The sequence below is a fragment of the Notamacropus eugenii genome, chromosome 6 (genome assembly GCF_028372415.1).
Source record: "Notamacropus eugenii isolate mMacEug1 chromosome 6, mMacEug1.pri_v2, whole genome shotgun sequence".
In the NCBI taxonomy this organism is placed as follows: domain Eukaryota; kingdom Metazoa; phylum Chordata; class Mammalia; order Diprotodontia; family Macropodidae; genus Notamacropus; species Notamacropus eugenii.
This window is the reverse complement of record NC_092877.1, coordinates 256429251-256450279: the sequence shown is the minus strand read 5'-3', so window position 1 is coordinate 256450279 and position 21029 is coordinate 256429251. Positions and strand designations below refer to the sequence as shown.

At 34.8% G+C, this 21029-nt stretch overlaps 1 long non-coding RNA gene across 2 annotated transcripts in view; it reads right to left on the bottom strand.

The window, feature by feature from the left end:
• Window positions 1–595: 595 nt before the first annotated feature.
• LOC140512804 (uncharacterized) overlaps window positions 596–21029 on the bottom strand; it is a 58987-nt gene continuing 38553 nt past the window's right edge. The window contains exon 3 of one of the 2 annotated variants that reach the window (XR_011969924.1): window positions 596–739. This is a non-coding gene — a long non-coding RNA (uncharacterized lncRNA). Of the gene's footprint in view, window positions 740–8321; window positions 8603–21029 lie in introns of those variants that run through there. The other variant, XR_011969923.1, reaches the window with a different exon arrangement.

Sequence of the window (21029 nt, the reverse complement as noted above, 5' to 3'; positions counted from 1 at the left end):
CATTTCTTTGAGACTGCAAAGAAACAGCAACCTAATCAAAGGCTACACAGTACTATCAAAGTGGAATTTAAATTAGACCCTACTTGATAAAAATGAAGAAGATAATATATAATAAAGTTTTTTGAAAACAAAACACTATATAAATTTCAGCTATTACTATTAAATGTGATTTACAGTATTAAAATGGTACCTATTTCTATTCATTGCTGAAATTCCTTAAGCACTAGAATTACTTTATATGGTCCTAATCACCAAGGTTAGAAGAAACATTAGAGATTACCGAATTCAGACCCCTCATTTTACAGATAAACTATGTCTATATATTTCATTATACCCACAATATAATGTCTAATATAATGACTGCTATTTAAATGCTTTTAGTATAATTAAATTAAAAATTACACATTTTCAGAAGTTATTTTGATAAAAAAGGCACTCCAATCATATAGAACATATAATTTTTTCAACAAATAACATTTGAATATTTCCAACTATTACAAACTAAAAATTTATTCTAATGCTTGAGATCTTTGAGGGACCACATCTTTATATTGTCCCCTCATCACACCCTCTCTTTCCAGTCCAGTGTCTCATGCATAATAAATGGTCACTAAATATCCGTTGCACTGAGATAAACTAAAGGGATGTTAAGTTTTTGTATCGGTCCCAATACATACCTTCATAGTTCATGCTCTCTAGTTTAGTCACAAATCACAGTACTTGGAATGGTTTCTATTACCTGACAACAAAATTAAAAATTTTAATTCAATCCATTTTTAAGAGATCCAACTTAGAATTTTAGGGGAAAAAATGGGGAAGGGAAATAATTTAACACCAGAACAATGAAAAAAACAACTATTTTTTAAAATAAAAAACAAACCATAAAATAGTATATAAAGATTTTTAAAATGAAAGATACCTTAAAATAACTCTTTCTTAAACTAAAGAAATTCTTTAGTTACATGTTATCTACCAACATATACTTTATTCAGATAATAAAATAACATCTGCTTGAAATGAAAGACTAAAATAAGATTTCTCCTTTAATACAGAAAAAAAGAGAAAGAAGTTGTCAATTGTGTTTAAGGAAGTCACAGTGACAATGTTTCATCATTTGTATTGAAAATTAGAAGAGAAAATTGAAAGAGATGAGGGAACATTCTCCATTAATAGGAATTACAAGCAATGATTCCTTCAAACTTCTTTAGGGAAGCAAGTAAAATGTCCAAATTATATCTAACCAGCTATAATGAACATGTAAGAGGAATTAAAATGTGTTGAGAGGGAAAGAAAGCCATATTTTCGTTAAATATCAATATAGTTTTAGCATCATTAAAATTAGCTTTTTCCTACCACCTAACTATCCTACTTCCAAATTCCATTGTTTAAAAAAAGAGAAATAAGGAAGAGTTAAAATCTGAAAATGAGGAATCCCACACAGCAGTTTAATGAAAATTAGAAAATACAGTTCACTGAAACCAGAAAGGAGTTTTCATGTTCAACTTGAAAAAATATTATTTATTTTTCTTTGTTAATGAGTGCTTCAATTTTTTTTTTCAAAATAGCTTCATTGCCCAGAGCTGTGCTACTCTTTGAATATAGTTCCATACAAGCAGTGGTTATTTGCTAAAGGGACCTAGCTCTAGAAAAGAAAATGTGCTTAATGAACAGTCACTAGCTTAAAGCAACAAATCTTAATTAACAGGAATGCCTGGGGAATTGAATGTCTAGTTAAGTGAACTTTCTGGTCAACTGACTACTAACCAGAAGCCACAGCCATTCCAATTCTTTCTAGATTGTTAAAAAAAATTTTTTTTAAAAATATATGAATATACTTTTCCATCTTAGGTACATAATTTGGAAAATAATTCAGGTTTCTTTGTTGACTTAGGCTCCTAAAAGATCAGAGAATCTTTATTTTGAATCTCAGTTCTCCCAGTTCCTGGTATATATATATATATTCTCCCAGTTCCTGGTATATATATATATATATATATATATATATATATATATATATATATATATATACACATATACATATACATATATACATACATACATACATATATATATGTATGTATGTATATATATACATATATATATGGTGCCTATAAAGTATAATGCATGTGAGATTTGGATAAATGCTTCTTTATGCCAGGACCTGTCTTAGAAGCTGGTGTAGTAGTAATCTTGTATAATTTCCTAAGTCCCTGATATGAACTTGTTTGTTTTATTTTATCTTTCCATTTGCCTTTTTCTCATAATGTATTGTATTACACAAATTCTGGTTATTGGAGGAATTTGGTTACCTGAGTTCAACAATTAACCAAATATTAAATGTTTGGCTGGAAAGATAAGCCTGAGATAGAATAATGAACATACATTTCTCCTTTATAAATCAGTAACAAAGCATGTAACCTTAAAACTTAAGTTAACTTGTCTTTTTAAAATACATTTATATGAACTAATGACATAAAAAGTTGACTTTGATAAATTTGAGATAGAGAATCTGGAGTGCTCACAGCATCTGGCTGATAGCATTTACTAGGAGGCTGTGTTCAATTGAGTATTTTTTAAAAAATGTTCATTTGTGATCCATCAGAGGATATAAACAGCAAACTAATTGCTTGCGTTGATGAAATGAGAATAGAAAGTGACTTCAGTAGACTTTGACCTAAGTGAGTCCCACCAAAAATGAAGTCAGCAGTCTTAATGTCCTTTTTGCCTTTTACTGAGTAATAACATTCACTTAACAGTTTATAATCATTTTTATTAGCTGTTCTTCACAATAGCCTGGTGAATTTAATATTAGAGTCTTTCCCAAAGGACAAAATAGTTCACACATGTATGACTTTGACATTACTAGCATTGGAACTCTCATTTCTGCTGGATCAAACCATACCCTGAATGATTTACTAGAATTTAATGGAAGAATCCCATAAATTACTAGCGCTTAATGTGTTCTTGCTCATTTCCTCCCCAAAGTCACTTTTAATCAACCAACAAACATTTATTAAGTGACACATGCACTGTGCTAGGCCTTGGAAATGCAAACACAAAATGCAATGGTCTTTGCCTTAAAAGAACAGTCTAATGGAGAAGACAATATCTACATAAATAAGTACGTACAAAACAAATGTAAGGTAATAGTATGGGAAAGGTAGGAAGTGGTGTGGAGTATTAGGGGTATTAGGAAAGACTTCGTGGAGCTGGGGACTTTTGAGTTGAGTTTTGAAGGAAGCAAGAGAGTCTGAGTGGTGAAACTGAGGAGAGAGTACATTCTAGGTATGGAGAGAGCTTCTGAAAAGTCCTTGCAAGAAGGTCGGCTTGGCTTGACCAAAGTGGGTAGAAAGGGGAGTAATATATAACAAAGTTAGAAAGGTAGACTGGGGCCAAATTTGAAGGATTTTAAATACGAAGCATAAAAGTTTATATTCTGTCTCAGTTTCTCTCCAAGCTACACGTCTGACTCTTTTTTAGACCTTCTATACCACATCCCTGTGCTGGCTACCTCCCCCGATTCCATTTTCACCTACCTTTTATTTATTGTCTTCCTTCATCATTAGAATGTAAGCTCCAGAGTCAATAACCCACCTTTGGTGGAGCTCTAAAATGTTACAACTGCTGTGGTAAGCAATTTGGAATTAGGCAAATAAAGTGACTTAAAATGTTGATACCCTTTGAACCAGATACTTTATTGCTGGACTTAAAGGAGGGCTATTGAGAAGAAGAAAGTCCTTATACATGAAAATATTTGTAGAAGATATTCTGTGATAGCAAAGAATTAGAATCAAAGCAAATGCCCGTCATCTGGGAAATGACTAAACAAATTGTGGTACATGAATGTAATGGACTTTTACTGTGCTGTAAAAAGTGCTGTATGGGAGGAATACAGAGAAATATTGAAAGATCAACCTGAACTATTACAGACCGAAGTAAGCAGAGCCAAGGAAATAATTATACACGACTACAACAATGTAAATGGAAAGAACAACTGAAAATACACACACACAATCAAAACTGAATGCAGCATGATCATAAAGATCAAACATGGCTTGAATGAGGAGATGTAAGAGGATGCTTCCAACCTGCCTCCTGGTATAGGTGGAAGGTCCATAGGTGTTACACGTTATACAAATCTTCAGACTTGTTTTTTTCATTGTATTGATTGATTGTGGTGATATTTTTCTCTTCTTTTTCTTTTTCTGTCATCAAAAATACCTTGTTTAAAAAAATGGGATGCTACTCTGTGAGGGGAGAAATACCGGAAAAACTATAATGATGTAACAAACAAAGACATTAATTAAAATAATTTTTAAAAAAAAGGAACATGTGTTCCTTGAGGGTAGGGCCGATCTTTATTTCTTCTTGGTTTTTTTTTTTTTTGGTATCCCAGTTTTTAGCATAGTGCCAGGCTTAATAAGGGCTCAGTAAATTCTTATTGACTTTACAACTAAAGACAACAGGAGACAACTGGACTTTATTGAATAGGAAAAGTGATATATGGTCAAACCTGTGCCTTAGGAATATCATTTTCGTGTCTGTATGGATGACAGATTAGGTAAGAGGAAACGAGGCAAGGAAATCTATTAGGAAACTTATAAAGATAGTCCAGGCAAAAATTGAGTAATTGACTATTTTCTGAACCAGAGTAGTGGATATGTGAGGAGAGGGAAGGCGATACACACACACATGCACACATGTATGTGTGTATACATATTTATATATACATATATGTATGTGTGTGTATATAGATACACATATATATGATTTACAAATACATACATACATATATATATGTATATATAGACTTAGAAACTGAGGATAATGTTAAGATTATATGCTTGGGTGACTGGAAGAATGTCAGAAAACACCCAATAGAAATAGGCAAATTCAGAAAGGAAGGTCAGATCTGGGTGGGGTGGGGTGGTAGATAATAAGGATAGTGTTAGATGTATGTGCTATAGCAGCCTGAGCTTCTTGGAATCTTTGAAGTGAGGTAATATTCATGTTGAGTTTAAGATGCCTACAGACCATAGTTAGAAATGTCTGGTGTTAAATTTAAGTTGTTCAGGCAAAAGAGCCTTTCTAGACCATTTTTGAAAGCTTAAGAAGTGTTTTTGCCACCCAGTTTACTAAAACAAATCACCATCAAAATGGGCAAATCTATTGTTCAAACTCAAAACAAAACCAAGAAAGTGATAGGACCGTTATACTTTGCCTTGGTCACTCCATATCTGGATTATGTCAGTTTGTGGGCCTACATTTTAGGAAGGACACTAACACAAGGAAATACAATCAGAGAAGAGAGATCAGTAAGGTAAGGGGAGTAGGGACCATGCCCTATACGGCTGAAGGAACTGGAGAAGAGAAGGCTTGAGAGAGGCAGGAGAACTGTCTTTTCAGGACCTGAAGCACTGATTTTGTGTTCTCTTTGACCACAAAGTATAGAATTAGGAGCAAGCAAAAATTGCAGAGACAGATTTTGGATGTGTGTGTACATGCGTACATACATACACACACACATATATGTAGACATATATGTGTATATGTATATAATGCCTTAAATATGAATAGATATGGGAGGGAATAAGTTCCTAATAACTAGAGTTTTTTAAGCAGAGGCTAGATAAGCACTTATCAGGTATGGTGTGGGGGTTGTACTTATTTAAATATGAGCTGGGCAAGGTAACCCTTGGGGTCCATTCCAACTTTAAGACAATATTATATTGTATGCTTAAAAAAAAAAAACTTAATACAAGCATCTGTTCTTAGAATTTATATCACCAACAAATATAAATCAACCAAGTCAAACTTTGAGATTAACTGTTCCAAACTCTGTGGAAAAACCTAATGAATTCTGGAAAGGATGAGATTAGTGACAGGAGGTATTTCTATAAGTTAGGTTTGCCTTTGGAAAGAAAATCACCCCTTCCTCTCTACCTCTCATTCCCTTAGTTTTCAGGATTAGTTTGAGTCTTGATTTTCTCTGTTTATAAGGCTTGTGAATAACTGGCTTGATCATTGGAAGCCAGTGAGGATTTATTAGAGCATGAGTATTGTCTCCCAGGAAATTTGCTCTAAGGTTTCTGTTATAGATCAAAATTATGCGCACAGCTCCTACTCCTTGAAATCAGAAAAGAAATTGAGAATATTTGACAGATAAAGCTAAGACCAACTTCTAATACCATTATCCCATGTGATATGCTACATTATTTCTTCTACTATCATGTCCCAAAACTTAACTCTCTGATGTTCCCTCTTCTCATCTATTATTATCTCCTTCTTGAATGTCCATTAAGCCTTGAAAGGATGGAACAAGCCTTTAACTAGCCCTAGTTCATGGAAACAATACATTTTCTTTTAAGTACTGTAGAAGGGTTTATAGAATATAGCAGAACATGAGGGGAGTTACAGTAACAATCAAAGGGGAAAGATACAGAATTTCATAGTTTTTTTTTTCTTCAGTTATTCCTAACGCTCCACGTAGACTTACAGAGAAACAGACCAAGTTGCTCTTCAGGGTCTTCTCTCATAGGGAAGTTTTTTATTTATGTATTGTCTCCCTAGTTAGTGCCCCACAGGCTGGACTGCTTAGCATCTTAATTTCTAACTTCTAGCCAATGGATTTGCTTTGGCAAAATTTTAGATTTCTTTAACTTTCTGGAATGTACTACCCAAGTTTTAGCTTTAGGTCTATAGACTGTCCTACCTTACTATCTTCCTCCCCCACTCCCAAAGGAATTTTTCTACACTAACTGGCTTTGGTCTAAATAGGAATTCTGTCTGTGCCCCTCCCTCCCTTTTTGGAGGCTCTTCCCTCTCTGCATACTTCCATAACTCTCTTTTGGACTTTAGACTTCTCAGACTGATACTTCTCTCGTTCATTTTCTTAGAGATATTGGTAGCCTATCCTCCTAGAATGTTCTTCTACTTTGAACTTGACTGAATTCCTAAAATGATTTCTTTAGCTGTTTAAAATGATGTTACCACTCTCTCCCCATAAAATTGTCTCTAGATTAGCATCTGAACTCCCTCCCCCCAGAAAAATCCTTAATTCCCCCATCCCCAACACACACACACAAACACACACGCACACACACACACACACACCACACCACACACCACACATAGTCACTATATATTTGGTCCAGTAGCCTAATATAAGTCACTATGATCCCCTTCCAGGCGCCAGAGTTATCTGTCCTTCCACAAGTATGTAGTCTTTTGCTAGATTCAACTTTCCTTCCTTTAAAAAATATTTCCTATTAAGTTTATGGTTCTGGGACTCATTCATCTTATTTCATTGTCAGGTCTTCAATAATAAATATTCTCTGGGTCCACTCAACAATGAACACTTCGTCTTTACCCTTCCTTTTGCTGCATGTCCTTCTGTTGTCTCAGGATGCTGCCATGAGTTGGACCCCTTTCCTGGAAGAATGACTTTTTAGACTAGTTTTTGCAACATTTTAAGAACTATTTCCTAGGATCATAGATCTGTGGATCTGTCATTCCACCAGTATGAGCACTTCTCCTAATACAGATTGCTGCTTATGCTTCTCTTTTCAGTTTATGAAATTTGCTTCTTCATTCAGATTGTCTGTCAATTTCGGAACATGACCAGTCCATCTCCTTTACGCATATGTGTGTGTATGTATATATGTATCTGATGATATAATCTCTTCTTGTATGTGCCATGCTGTGCAGGCTTGCCTACATGCACTATCATTCTTTCCTTTGTTCATTGAGTCACTTTACATCTTGATTTTTTCTGAGGTCAGTGTCCCATGATTTGCACGGACACAGTATCCCTTGAAAAAGGTTGGCATTTAAAAGTATATGCTTCTATAGTAGTGAGTTTCTTAGAGTCAATGAAGTGAGATTGTATTTCCCAAATATGCTCTAATAGACAAACAGCTTTATACTCCTATTCAAGTCTGGGCCCTATTCATTTCATGTATGCAGTGCCTATTGACTGATTGCATGAGCCTGGGTGTGTATCAATAGGGATAATGACTGAATCTGTGATTTCATTGGTGTAGCAGACCTTAAGTGAGGAGCACCCTGTACCAATATGGGCCAGCACCTTCTCTGCAGCTCACAGTCCGAAGAATTTCCTAGAGCACTGAGAGGTTAAGTTCTTGTCTAGGGTCACATAACTAGTATGCATCAAAGGCAGGATTTGAACTCAGGTGTTCCAGAGTATGCCAGTTTTCTACCTACAGTTTCTTATATGTATATATAGATGCATGTCACACACATTCATTAATTGTATTTATATTGAATTTATACTGAAGAACAAATTCAATGGGCTACCCATTCAGGTAAGATGCATTCTTCTTCCAGTCTGTTTTTTTCCAGTGTTCGTGCCAGGCTTTTGTTAAGGGGACCAAATAGTGTTCCAGAGACCAATGAAGTTCACACACTGTCAAACAGGAGTATTTCAGGAATTTGAAGCAAACGCTTTACAATTTCAACTACTCATGGCATTACATTAAATATATGAGACCCCCTAATGAATGGGGCAAAGTCATCTTATTCACCATAGTGTCTGTAGGCTGTACTTCTGCAAATAAGACTGCTATGATGCAAAAGACTATCCCTGGGAGAGGGGAAAAAAGGAGAAAATTTCAGTATAGCACCTGATCTATGGAAACAAATGCATTAGATTAAGTTCCAAATATTAGTTCTTTTTACTTGCTGAGTAGAGGGAAACACATTTTAAATGAATTGTCACATTTCATACTTGAAGGTGTTCAGTTTCCATTTACAAATAAATAAACCCGGATCCAAAATAGATAAGAATGAAACATCTCATACTCTAAATTCTAGGCTTAATTCCCTGAAATTCTGAAGACGATATTTGGTGAACCTTCTAAGACTATATTATATGTTGGGGAATCAGAGGGCTTTTAGGTGAAATAGTTAATATATCTCTGTTTTTCCCCTTAAGTTCTTAAGAGATATAATACGACATTAGGATTTAAAAGTACCCAGTGTCACAAAGATGTTCTGTTTTATGCTTGTTTCTAAACTGTATTTTTGTTCATCATGCATGTAATAAATTAGAGGAAGAGACAGACAGATTTTTTTGTAGAGATTTTCCTCCCAGAGTGCCAAAAAACACAAAACTACCAAAGTATTGGGAAGTGAAAGGGCAGAGAAAAGGACCAAAAAGGAAAGAACAGAAAATGGTTGGGGGTTGGAAACTGGAACAACTACCATCAATGAGGTAGGAGTAGGAAGAGAAAACTCAGTATTAATTTCCTGAGAGAAAGGTGGGAGTAGGGTTGGCTCAGACTATCTCATTGGGTCAAGAGTCAGGATTCTGAAGGATATAGGACATGAGAATGTCAGGTAAAATAGCATCATATGTCATGGTGTAGAACATGTCTAGGGAATGCTGATCCCTTCTATAAATTAAATAAAATGTCTCCGTACATAAATGGTGAGATGAATTCACAATCGAGCAAGACTAAAAATCCTACCAAAAGAGAGATTACAGTCTGCAAATTATTTGTGGTAGTAGTAGCATAGTGTCCCAAGAAAAATACCATAAACCAGTTGGAAAAAGAAAATAGAACATGCATAATACTTCCAGGAATCACGGGGAAAGAAAAGAAGATGTAATTTAAATAAAACAAAGTAAAATATCATCTGTTAAAACTAGCTTTCTGATGTTTAAAGCCAAATTTCTCAATTTACTTATCTCTTCTATTTTTGGCCTTTTAATCCAAAAGAACTCAAAATACTTTGCCAGGATTTTTATTAACCCTCATAAAAACCCTTTGTGGAAGAAAGTGTATATCATTATTATCCCCATTTTACAGACAGAGGAAAGAATAATTGGAAAAGCCATTTCAGGTTGTGTTTACATGACCCATGGGAAATAGTTCCAAAAAATTCTGGTCCAATTGTGCAACTCCATCTAACTGTATCTACATTCTACATGTTATTGAGATGATAGAAAAGTATACTATTAGATATCTGATGATTATTCTGCCATATAGATAGATTGACTATGTCTGCAGGGTTCAACCAGAAGTCATGGTCTTAACTAAGCAATATTATCAGCTTTCCGTTGCCTTGCTATAGACATAGGAGAAGGGTGCCAAGAGAAATAGAGTATGTAGTACTGAAACAAATGAAACCCATACCAAATGTTAAAAGGAATTAACTGGTTTTTTTGTCCTTGAAACTTTCCTCAGTTACTGACATTTACTAAATCCACATTTCCCATGTTCCCTAATTCAATAATTCTCATGTTTCCACTGCATTTATAGTCTATAGCAATTACTCCATTATCAATTCATTCATCCTTTAATTAAGTACTATCATTTGTCATCTCCCACTTATTTCTGTTTCCATTTGGTTTATGTCTGTTAATCATATTTTTAAGCTAAAAACAAAAATTAGCCTGCACACTCCTTGAGGGCAGGATGTACATGTTATACTTCTCTTGTATTTGTAAAAGTTATCTACCAAATAGTGCTAGACACAGAATAGATTCTAAATATAACAAAGGGCAGTATAGTTTAGTGAAAAAGACTTAGACTTTCTGAATGCATCTTTTAAAACCTGCCCATAACAATTACTGCTCTATAACCAAGGGAAATTCCCTGATTCAGTTCAGTTTTCCCATATATAAAATGGAGATAATAGTAATTGTCATGGACCCCCACAGAGTCATTATGTAAATCAGGTGAAATCATGCATATGAAGTATTTTGTAAAACTTACAGCAATATATGTGTCAGTTGTGATTATTATATGTTCATCAGTTAATAATGTACAATACCAAACAATTGGTTTATTTCTCTTAGTCAATTTTTGATCAGTTGAAAGAAAAACTTATCCTTTTTTGTTGTTTTGTTTTGGCCTTGGTGTTAAGATTGTGTGTAGAGAGTGTGAGACAGAATCCTGCCCGAGTGGGTAAAATTTCCAAGTCACCAACCTCTGTGATCTTAAGTTATCCAGGTGTTCAGATCAAGTAATAATTCTTTACAGAGATACCAGCAACATAGTATATTTTGTATTTTTCAGTGTTTATTCAAACTTTTCTTAACAAAAGAAGTTGAATATTAATGAAAAGAGAAGAGAAAAATGTGGGAGTGGAGAAACAGAAACAAAAAGCCTTACATTGGTTGAAGGATAAATAAAGGTCCAACTGCCCACTCTTATTGTCCTGCTTTGTCCCACATCAGCTTCTTGGGGTGTCCACCTCTTAGAACTTTATCTCTGCCAAGTACTCCCAAATCCCACTACTCTCTTACTCCAATTTTTTTTTATTCCTTAAAGGGAGTAGTAAAGGGTGTGTGTGGTAGAATAGACCATGTTAATTGTATTAAGTGTTCACTGGGGTACTAGGATAACAGAAAGGGGATTGAATCATTTTGGAATGTCTGATAGTCTAGGAAACATAAGAAGCTTGCCATGGTATTATGGTGAATAATTATTATCATATTGAAATATTCCAAAAGTAGCAGTTTTAAGTGAACACATTTTTATTTTGGAGAGGTAGGTGAGGAGGCAGGAGTAAGATGGGAAAAAGATGGAGAATTAAAATGCATTTAAAAAATAAAAAGAGATGTTGAAGGAATAATCCTACCAGTGAAAACCAAATAAATGAAGTTTGATTTTGAAACTCTTTTCATACTGCCAAAAACAGTGATGGCAAGGATACAATGAAAGGCAAGCTGATTGATCTTCGCAAGCATCAGAAATGGTTTCTAGTCAATGAGCTTACAAATCCTTTGTTGTACTCGGGAAAAACATAATCTCTTACTAAACATGCTCACAAGGCTTTGACTCTATCTAAAATAATTTATCTCTATGAATCAGGATTCTCAGTCCTGTTTCTCAATCAAATCCAGAGCAAGAAACAAACTGGAGGCTGAACACGTATACAAGAATTTCTTTCAAAAGTTAAATCAAGAATAAAACTATTGGTTATGAAAAAATAGAATCAAGGGTCTCATGAATTAATTAGACTATATTCTGATGAACATTCAACAACTTTTTGATAATTTAAATCAATTCTAATGTACAAAATAAAGTTTTCTTTGTGAAAAAGTCTCTTATTTATTATGGACATACATGACAAACATATGTATATATGTGTGCGTATGTATACACATGTGTACATACACACATATACACACAATATATACACATACACATACACATTATATACATTTACATACATATCACATACACACACAAACATGCACACACATTTGCTTTCAAATTGAATAGAGGACATAGGGAGGTTTGCCAAAAGTCAAGGGAACAGGGATCAAAAAGGGTTATGGACCCCTGTAATAAATGAAATTTCTCTTTGCTTCTCTATTTCTTTGTTTCTCTCTGTCTTTTTATATAAAAATAAAATATTATATATACATATATAATTGTATACTATATATGTATACCCATATATATACAACATCTCTTACTCAATATAATTTATTGTTTCTGGATTTATGACTTTTATTACTTTTCTGATTGAGTAAGCCAAGCAGGTGTGATGGAAGGTATTTGAAGTTGCATGGGTGTGAATACCAGCTCTGCTATGTAAATGTTTTTTTTATCAGATATTCATCCATGTTCTACTCCCAGCCAATGTGTCCTTATTTTCTCTACACCCACTCTCAATATCCCAGCAGCTTCACTTGATATAATCATCATGTCAATGCAGATGACTTCTGGACCTATATATGAAACTCATGTCTTTCTCCTGTTTCAGTTCCACATCACTATCTGCATATTGGATATTACCAACCAGATATACCATAGGCCAGAAGTGTCAAAGTACGGTGCATGGGGCCCCAAACTCCCAAATGATGCCCAAACCCGATTATAATATAATTGGGTGATGTTTAACAAAATAAATATTAAATAAATTTAATAAAATAAATAAATAAATAGGTTTAACAAAATAAATGAAAATACAATACAACGTAGATAATGTTAATTTGTGGTTTTCTAAGTCAGTGCGTCCTGTAAGAATCCATTTCTATTTGAGTTTGACACCAATAGCATGTCAAACTCAACATATACAAAATATGATTTATTATATTTCCCAAAACACTTTTCCCCATTCCTAACTTACTCTTTCTGTCAAGGACTCTTTAATCCTTCCTTGGGCAGCTAGGTGGTGCTGTGGATAGAACACCAGTGCAGGAGTCAGGAGGTGAGTACAAATCTCACCTAAGACACTTGACACTCACTAGCTGTGTGACCTTGAGCAAGTCACTTAACCCCAATTGCCTCATCCTGGATCATCTCCAGTCATCCGGAGGAATATCAGGTCTCTGGATTCAGATGGCTCTGGAGGAGAAGTGAGACTGGTGACCAACACGGCCTTCCCTCACTCAAAACAAAGTCAAGTGCAAGTCATGTGATCATTTCTCTGATGGCATGGTCTTCTTCAGAAATGAAGGATGAACATACTTTAATCCTTCCAGCTATCTAAGTTCACAACTTCAACCTTTTACTTTCCTTTACCTAGCCATATAGAATCAGTTTTCAAATCTTGGTTATTCTGCCTCCTCAACTTCCTTTACATTCATCCATTTCTCTCAATTCACAAAACTACTACTCAATTTTGGGCAATCATCATCTCTTTTCTCAACTACTGAAATAACCTAATGGATCTCTCTGCTTTCAGTCTCTTCCCTTTTCTATCCATCCCCATACAGGTATCAAAATGATATTCTTAATGACCAAGTCTAATAGTGTCAATCTTCTGCTCAAAGAGCTCCAATAACTCTCTATTTTCTCTAAAATAAAACCTAAATTCTTCTAATTGACTATTAAAATTTTACATAGTCTAGCTCCAGTCTACTTTTCCAGGATATTTCTGTAATACTATCTCTTTTTCCATGTCCTGGTCAAACTCACCTACTTGGCAGTTCTCAAACTCAACATTGCATCTTGTGTCTCTGATCCTTTGCACATATTTTCTATGCCTCCAATGCATTCTGATGTTATTTTCACCTCTTAGAGTCCTTAGATTCCTTCGGTCTCAGTTCACTTTCTATAAGAGATCTTTCCCAATCTTCCCAATTATACATATTGCCCCTGAAATGACCCTGTACTTACTTTATGTTTTGTGTTTTCTTATGTTGTTTCCTTCATTAGAATACAAACTCCTTGAAAGCAGAAACCATTTCACTTTTTGTTCTGCATTCCCAACACTCAGCTCAGAACCTAGTACATGGTCAGTGGTTAATAAATCCTTGTTGAATGAATGAATGGATACTCAACCAATTATAAGGCAAGCAGGCTATACTATTATCCAGTCAGCGAACCTCCACCTTGCTCATAAAGCTATTAATAGAATAGATAAGAGTTTATTTATTATGAAAATGGTCCTCTCTCCCAACCAGAATTACCCTTATGACTTTTCTCCCATATGAGGACAATATCATTCCTCATCCATATACATCTTAACTATAATTCACTATAGATAATGGTAGCTGTTCCTCATAAATTCAATAACCACACCCTAGCAAGCTCCAGCAACTAATTTGTTATTTATTATAATTAATTAAGATCAATAAATAAACTATGAGAGAAACAAGTCATTGGCAGTTGATAATTACTCAAAAAGAAGGCAGCCAAAAATGGAGAATTTGTTTTAATATCTAAATTAATAGTAAATAAGTTATTAAGTACCTACTCTATACCAGACTCTGTACTAAATACAAGACATGCAAATCAAATGAAAAACAAAATCCTTGCCTTCAACAGCTTCCAATCTAATGGCCAAAGCCAACACACAAAAGGAAGCTAAAATGTTTCTGGGAGGGAGGTGGGACAGACACAGGTAAAGAAGATACCTGAATCAGGTTCATTATTAAGAAGTTCAGAAAAGTCTAAAAGCAGCATAGCTGGTAGGAAATAGGGAGAAGAGTGTGCTGGGCCGCCTCCTTAAATGGAGGCCCTGGGGACCATGCCAGCCAGAGGGTCCAATCAGAGGAGTAAACACTAAGGCTGATTCAATCTTCAGTTATTCAAATGAGATTTCCCAAGGATAAGCTTCCTAAATAAATGTAGATGTATTTATCCCATGACAAACTAGCATTCGTAATAATACGAACTAGGATTTATGTCCTACTTTGAGGTTTACAAATAGCTTTACACTTATTGTCTATTTTATTTCCTACAATAATTTTCAGAGCCAGGTGCTATTGTTATACGCACTTTACAGATGAAAAAACTGAGGCAGACAGAGGTTAGAAGACTCACTCAAGCCGCATAGCTAGCAATGGAGTTAGGATTTGAATTCAGGTCTTTCTGATTCCAGATCCACTGTTGCATGAACCACAAAGCACTTTCTAGGAAAAACTCTTCTGTTGTGTAAAATTTGTTAAAAATATAAATCCAAATATAGTTTTGTTTACAATGTAAAAATAAGTCAGATTAATCTTTGTGAAATCTAAACTAAGATCCTATGGTCAAACTAGAAGTCCAGAGATTTGATCTCTTCCCAGCTTTCTACATTGTTTTCAAAAGAAAAATATGGGTTGGGATGAGTCATTTCTCGTCTGTTACCTGGTTATGAAATGGTCATTGTTTGATTTTTCATTTTTATATTTATATATTCCTGAATATATCTCACTTTCTCCTCCTACCCAGAGAGATGTCCTTTATAATACCAAATTTAAAAGAGAAAAACAGGGGAGAAAAAGGAATTCAGCTAAAATCAATCAAGATATCAATCAAGTTTGAAAATTCATCATGTGTAGCACTTCTGTAACCATTCACCTCTGTAAAGAAGGTGAGGGAGTGCGTTCTTTGGGGCCAAGCTTGAAAATACAGGGTTCAGTTTTTATTTTTGTTGTTCTTTTGATTTATCTTGCATAATCATCATGCATATCATTTTCCTGGATCTATTTACTCCCTTGTATCGGTTTTTGTCTTCCCATGCCCACTTATATTCTTCCATATTCATTGTTTCTTGTGATATAGTAATAACCCATTACATGAAGGCACCACAACTTGTTCAAATTAATGGATGTTTTTTTTCCAGGTCTTTGCTATTACAAAAGTAATGCTATAAATATTTTGGCACATATTGGATATTTATTTCAATCTTTGACTTTCTGCTACTTAGCAGTAAGATCTTGGGGTGGATGGATATTTTAGTCACTTTCTTAGCATAATTGCAACTTATTTTCCAGAATGGCTGGACTAATTTAAAGCTCCGAGACTGAATTAGTTCAACTGTCTTTCCAACCCCCTCCAGTATTGACCAATCCCATCTTTTTTCTTTCTTTGGCAATCAATAGCAGGCGTTTATAAGGATTAAGCTTGTACATGCAATGTGTGGTGAAAGCACTTCTCTGTAGAAAGCTAACTCATCCATAGGAAAAGAAAAACGTAGGACTTTTGCTCATTACTACTATGATAAAGGGCCCAGTCATCAAACTTTAAAACTTCTGTTGTCACAATTATAAAGAGCAACTATTTAATACAAAAAGAAGAGAGAAAAACACTAAAGAATTGTGTTAATCTTATAATAGTTTTAAATCAGGCCTGTACAACATATGGCCTGCTGGCCACTTTCAGCCATCACAGGATTTCAGGTGGCTCATGAAAAATGTAGGTTTGCCACCACGCCATCTCCTGTCACATGACCCACAGCAACCAACCATCGTCCGTCTGTCTCTAGTCTAATCTATGTGCTGCCCAAAGAAGTTCATTCTATTTTTATTTCAGTCACTCCTTACTGCCAAATTGTGCAGGAATGGTCTAAATGTTATCAGCTTGTATAGTGTTTTACAGACCACGTAGCACATTGATATGAATAATTATTATTCAGTCATGTTCAACTCCTTATGACCCTATGGACCATATCACACCAATATTGTCCATGGTCCTTTCTTGGCAAAAATACTGGAGTGGTTTGTCATTTCTTTCTCCAATGAATTACCAAAATCACTAGCTGACTGAACTGTCAACAACTAACAGTCCAGCTGAGGCAGTTAAAATTGGTTGAGAGGAAAGCTCAGATAGTGGATAGACGATGGACTTTGAATCAGAAAAAATCGAGCCTTTCTCACTGCTATATGACATCACTCAATCTTCTCAAGTCCCAGTTTCTTCATCTATAAGAGGGAATAGTAATGCCTGTGTTATCTACCTAGCATAATTATGTTGTGAAGCTCAAATAAAACAATACATATAGAATGCTTTGTTAATTTCAGCAAACTATACTAATCTTAGCCACTAATTGGTTGCTATAGGTCTTGCTGACTTGACTGCTGCAGAAAGTTAAGAGAAATTCTGGAGTGTACTAGGTATTTCCTCTTCTCCTTCCTGCTTCATTCAACAAAAGAAGGAGAATCTGGCACAGTCTTCTGGGGGGTGCAAAGCGTCCTTAACTACTTTCAAAACAGTGCACACTCTGAGGTTCTCACACTTGTACTTAGTATCTTCATCTCCAACACAAAATAAACTTTGGGAGGGAGGGAGGGAGTGAAAGAGAAAGTTAGAATATTCATCTAGGGCCCAAGCATCCCCAGATGGGACAATACCCACAAATGCCTCCATGTGGTCGTGTCCCTGTCCAACATCCTCATTTTATGCTTGAGGAAACCAAGAGTCAACAAGATTGGTTTGTTGAAAGCCACTACTTAACTATTATTAACTTCCTTGTTAAGCCTTCCTTCCTGGACATAAAAATCATGGATTTATAGGATTCAGAGTTGGAAGGGACCTTTAGAGATTATCTATTCTAACTATTTCATTTGCATATGGGGAATTGAGGCTCAGAAAAAAATTAAGTGATTTTTAAGGTCGTACAGCTAGTAAATAAATAGCAAAGATTTGAATTCATCAACAATGGATAATTAATTACTTTCACCCATGATAATTACTCTTAGTCACTGACAGTGACATGTACCAGAGTCATATGGAAAAGTTATGCAGGCAGAATGGATAGAGCTAAGGCTCATTACAGAATTTCTTTGTGCATATATGCCCATGGAAAAGCACTGAGAGATGTCAAGTATTTCTCAGAAATTAGGGTGGAACAAGAGACAAGATGAGGAAATACGTTGTCCTCCTTTCCTTGGAGCTGTGGACAAATACAGTGAAAGAATGATGCATACTTTGTCAGATGCAGTTGCTTCATTGGTTAGTTCTTTTTTGTTACAAGGAAAGACTTAACTGGGGGTGTGGTGGAAGATATTATGGGATTTAGGGAAAGGAAATATACAAAAAAGACTATAATGTAAAGTACAAAAGGCATCAATATAACTTGAAAAAAAGAAAATAATATAGAACAGGACAGTAAAGATACTTTTCCCAAGGTGATGTTGCACCTTTTTTGATCAGTTGCCTTGAAATTCCTTGGGGAATATATGTGTATTTGAGCATATAGAGAAAGAAAATGAGCAAGTCTTCAAGCCCAGCCAAGAGACGAGAGAGGGCAAGTCTCCATGAAAGAAACAGTGACCCCACCCATCCTGTCTCCTTTTATATTCTTTTCCAGACTGCTTTCATAAGGCAAGAATATCCTTATTTCCTTGTGATATTTTGTTCCCTTTTCCTCCTGCCCATCCCTGGTCTTGCAAACATTCCCATTCTTCTATTGATTATATAGCCTTTTATTCACATTTCTCATGCTATTGGCTATTTAATAAATTGCTGGACTTTTATCTAGGCCTTGAATGATTGATAACTTACTTTCCTACATATTGGAAAAGAGACTAAGTCTTAAAATAGAGGCCAAAGAGGAACACTCTACAAACTAATCTTGGCTGAATCCTATCCTACAAAGTACAAGCTGACCTTGAATAGTTTGTCTAGGCCTGATGTTTTTTGATCCTTTTTTGGTCCAATAATTGTCATCATGCAACCTGTCTTTATCCTTATATAGGCTATTCTCCTACATTTTGTTCCACTTTCAATGATTAATCAAATGGGAACCTCTCTCTCATTGAAACCAATGGGTGGAATCTTAGGAAAGTACTGCTGGAAATGAAACAGACTATTTTCTCTTGTTACATTTTGGTTTGGTTTGGTTTTTCTCATGGTTTCTCCTATTCATTTTAATTATTCTATGCAATATGGCTAATGTCAAAATGTGTTTAAAAGACTACATGTGTAGAACACACATAAAATTGCAAACTGTCTCAGGGAGAGAGGGAAGAGGGAGGGAGAGAAAATTTAAGACTTATGGAAGTGATTGTTGAAAACTGAAAACAAATAAATTAATTAAATTTAAAAAAGAAAAGTACTGCTGAGATCTTTAGTGTATCCTCTCAGCCTCCTCATTTTACTGTTATCCCCATCTTATATAGACACTGAATGAATGCTTATTGACCGACTGACTGCTGGCTTGAAATGGTCACCAGGATCAATTAAGCTCCCATGGGACTATTTTTGTGACTTCAATATGTCCTTCACAAATAATCCCAGCAATCAATAAATCAATAGCTCCCTTATTTTTTTTTTCTCATTCACACATGGATTTTTTTAGGCTCTTTTCACTGGCTTATTGTTAACTGTTTTTCTGAGTAAAAGTATAACTTGCTTCTGTACATTTTCCCTATGAATCATTTTTTAAAAAGAAATACGATGTTTGTTACTTCCTGGTTCATGTAGTAATTCAAAATTGGTTCCCACCTAGAATTCCATAAGAAATTGTCTTCAAAAGTAGATAAGAACCAATTATAATATCAGTTTTAAATGAAGTGTGGTATAGCAGATAGTGTGCTGAGCTCAGGGTCAGGAAAAGCTATATTCCAATCTTGCTTCTCATACATTATTAACTATGTGACTCAGTAAATCATTTGAACCCTTCATATCTTAGGCAAATGTCTAACATAAAGAATCTCAAAGTTTTTGGTCTTAAGATCCCTTTAAACTTTTAAAAATTATTGAGAACCCCAAAGAGCTTTTATTGGTGGGTTATATTTATCTAGATTTACCATCTTAGAAATTTAATTAATTAAGATTTAAAATATATATGATATATGTTCATTTGAAATAATATTAAACCTATTACATGTTAATTTAAGTAACATATTTTTAAAATAACCATATTTTCCAAAACAAAGAAAAATTAGAAGTATGGCATTGTTTTACATATTTTTGCAAATCTCTTTAATGCCTGGTTTAATAGAGGACAGCTGAATTCCCATATCTGCATTCAATTTTTTGTGGTGTGTTGTTATGGTTAAAATACATGAAAAAAATCTGGCCTCACAGAGATATGTATTTGGAAAAGGGAGAAATATTTTAATAGGTAAAGAGAATCTCAGTATTATTATGAAAATCGTTTTGACCTTGCAGATCTCCTGAAAAAGTTTCAGGAACCCCTAGGGTTCCCTGGACCACACTTTGAAAACTACTGGTCTAGGGATAATCTGCTAAATCAGTAGTCATTCTACCTATCACCCCCTTCTGTGAAAAAAGTATCTCTCTTTCTCCATGCTTAGGTGGTCCTCATTCTATTGGCTGGAGCCATCCCCCCATCCCCACCCGCACCCCCACCCCAGTTGGCTATGTTTAACAGTTTGTCTTTTACAATGTATAGGCAATCTAGTGCTCCTGTTCTTTAGCATTATTCCTTTTCCTTTCTGATATTTGTCTTGTATTTATATTTTACAAATAGGCTTCTTCTTCTTAAAGGAGCCAAATCCTTTTTTTAGACATCAAAAAAATTAAATTAATAAGAGAACCCTTGAGATTGGACTCCTGGTTATGACCTTAGAAACCTTAAAATATATGTGTGTATGTATATATGATGTGTATATATACATGTATATGTATGCATATATGTACATATATGCATATGTATGTGTATGCATATATGTACATATATGCATATGTATATATACACAATGTGTGCATGTATGGGTGCATATGTGTATATACATAGACGTATGTAGACATATATATGGATGTGTGTACACACACACAGACGTATATAGATGCATATTTAATAGTCCCAGTTCTTTACAAAACTCCTGGCTGCTACAAGCAGGGATTGAATGTGATTGAATATAATTCCTACAG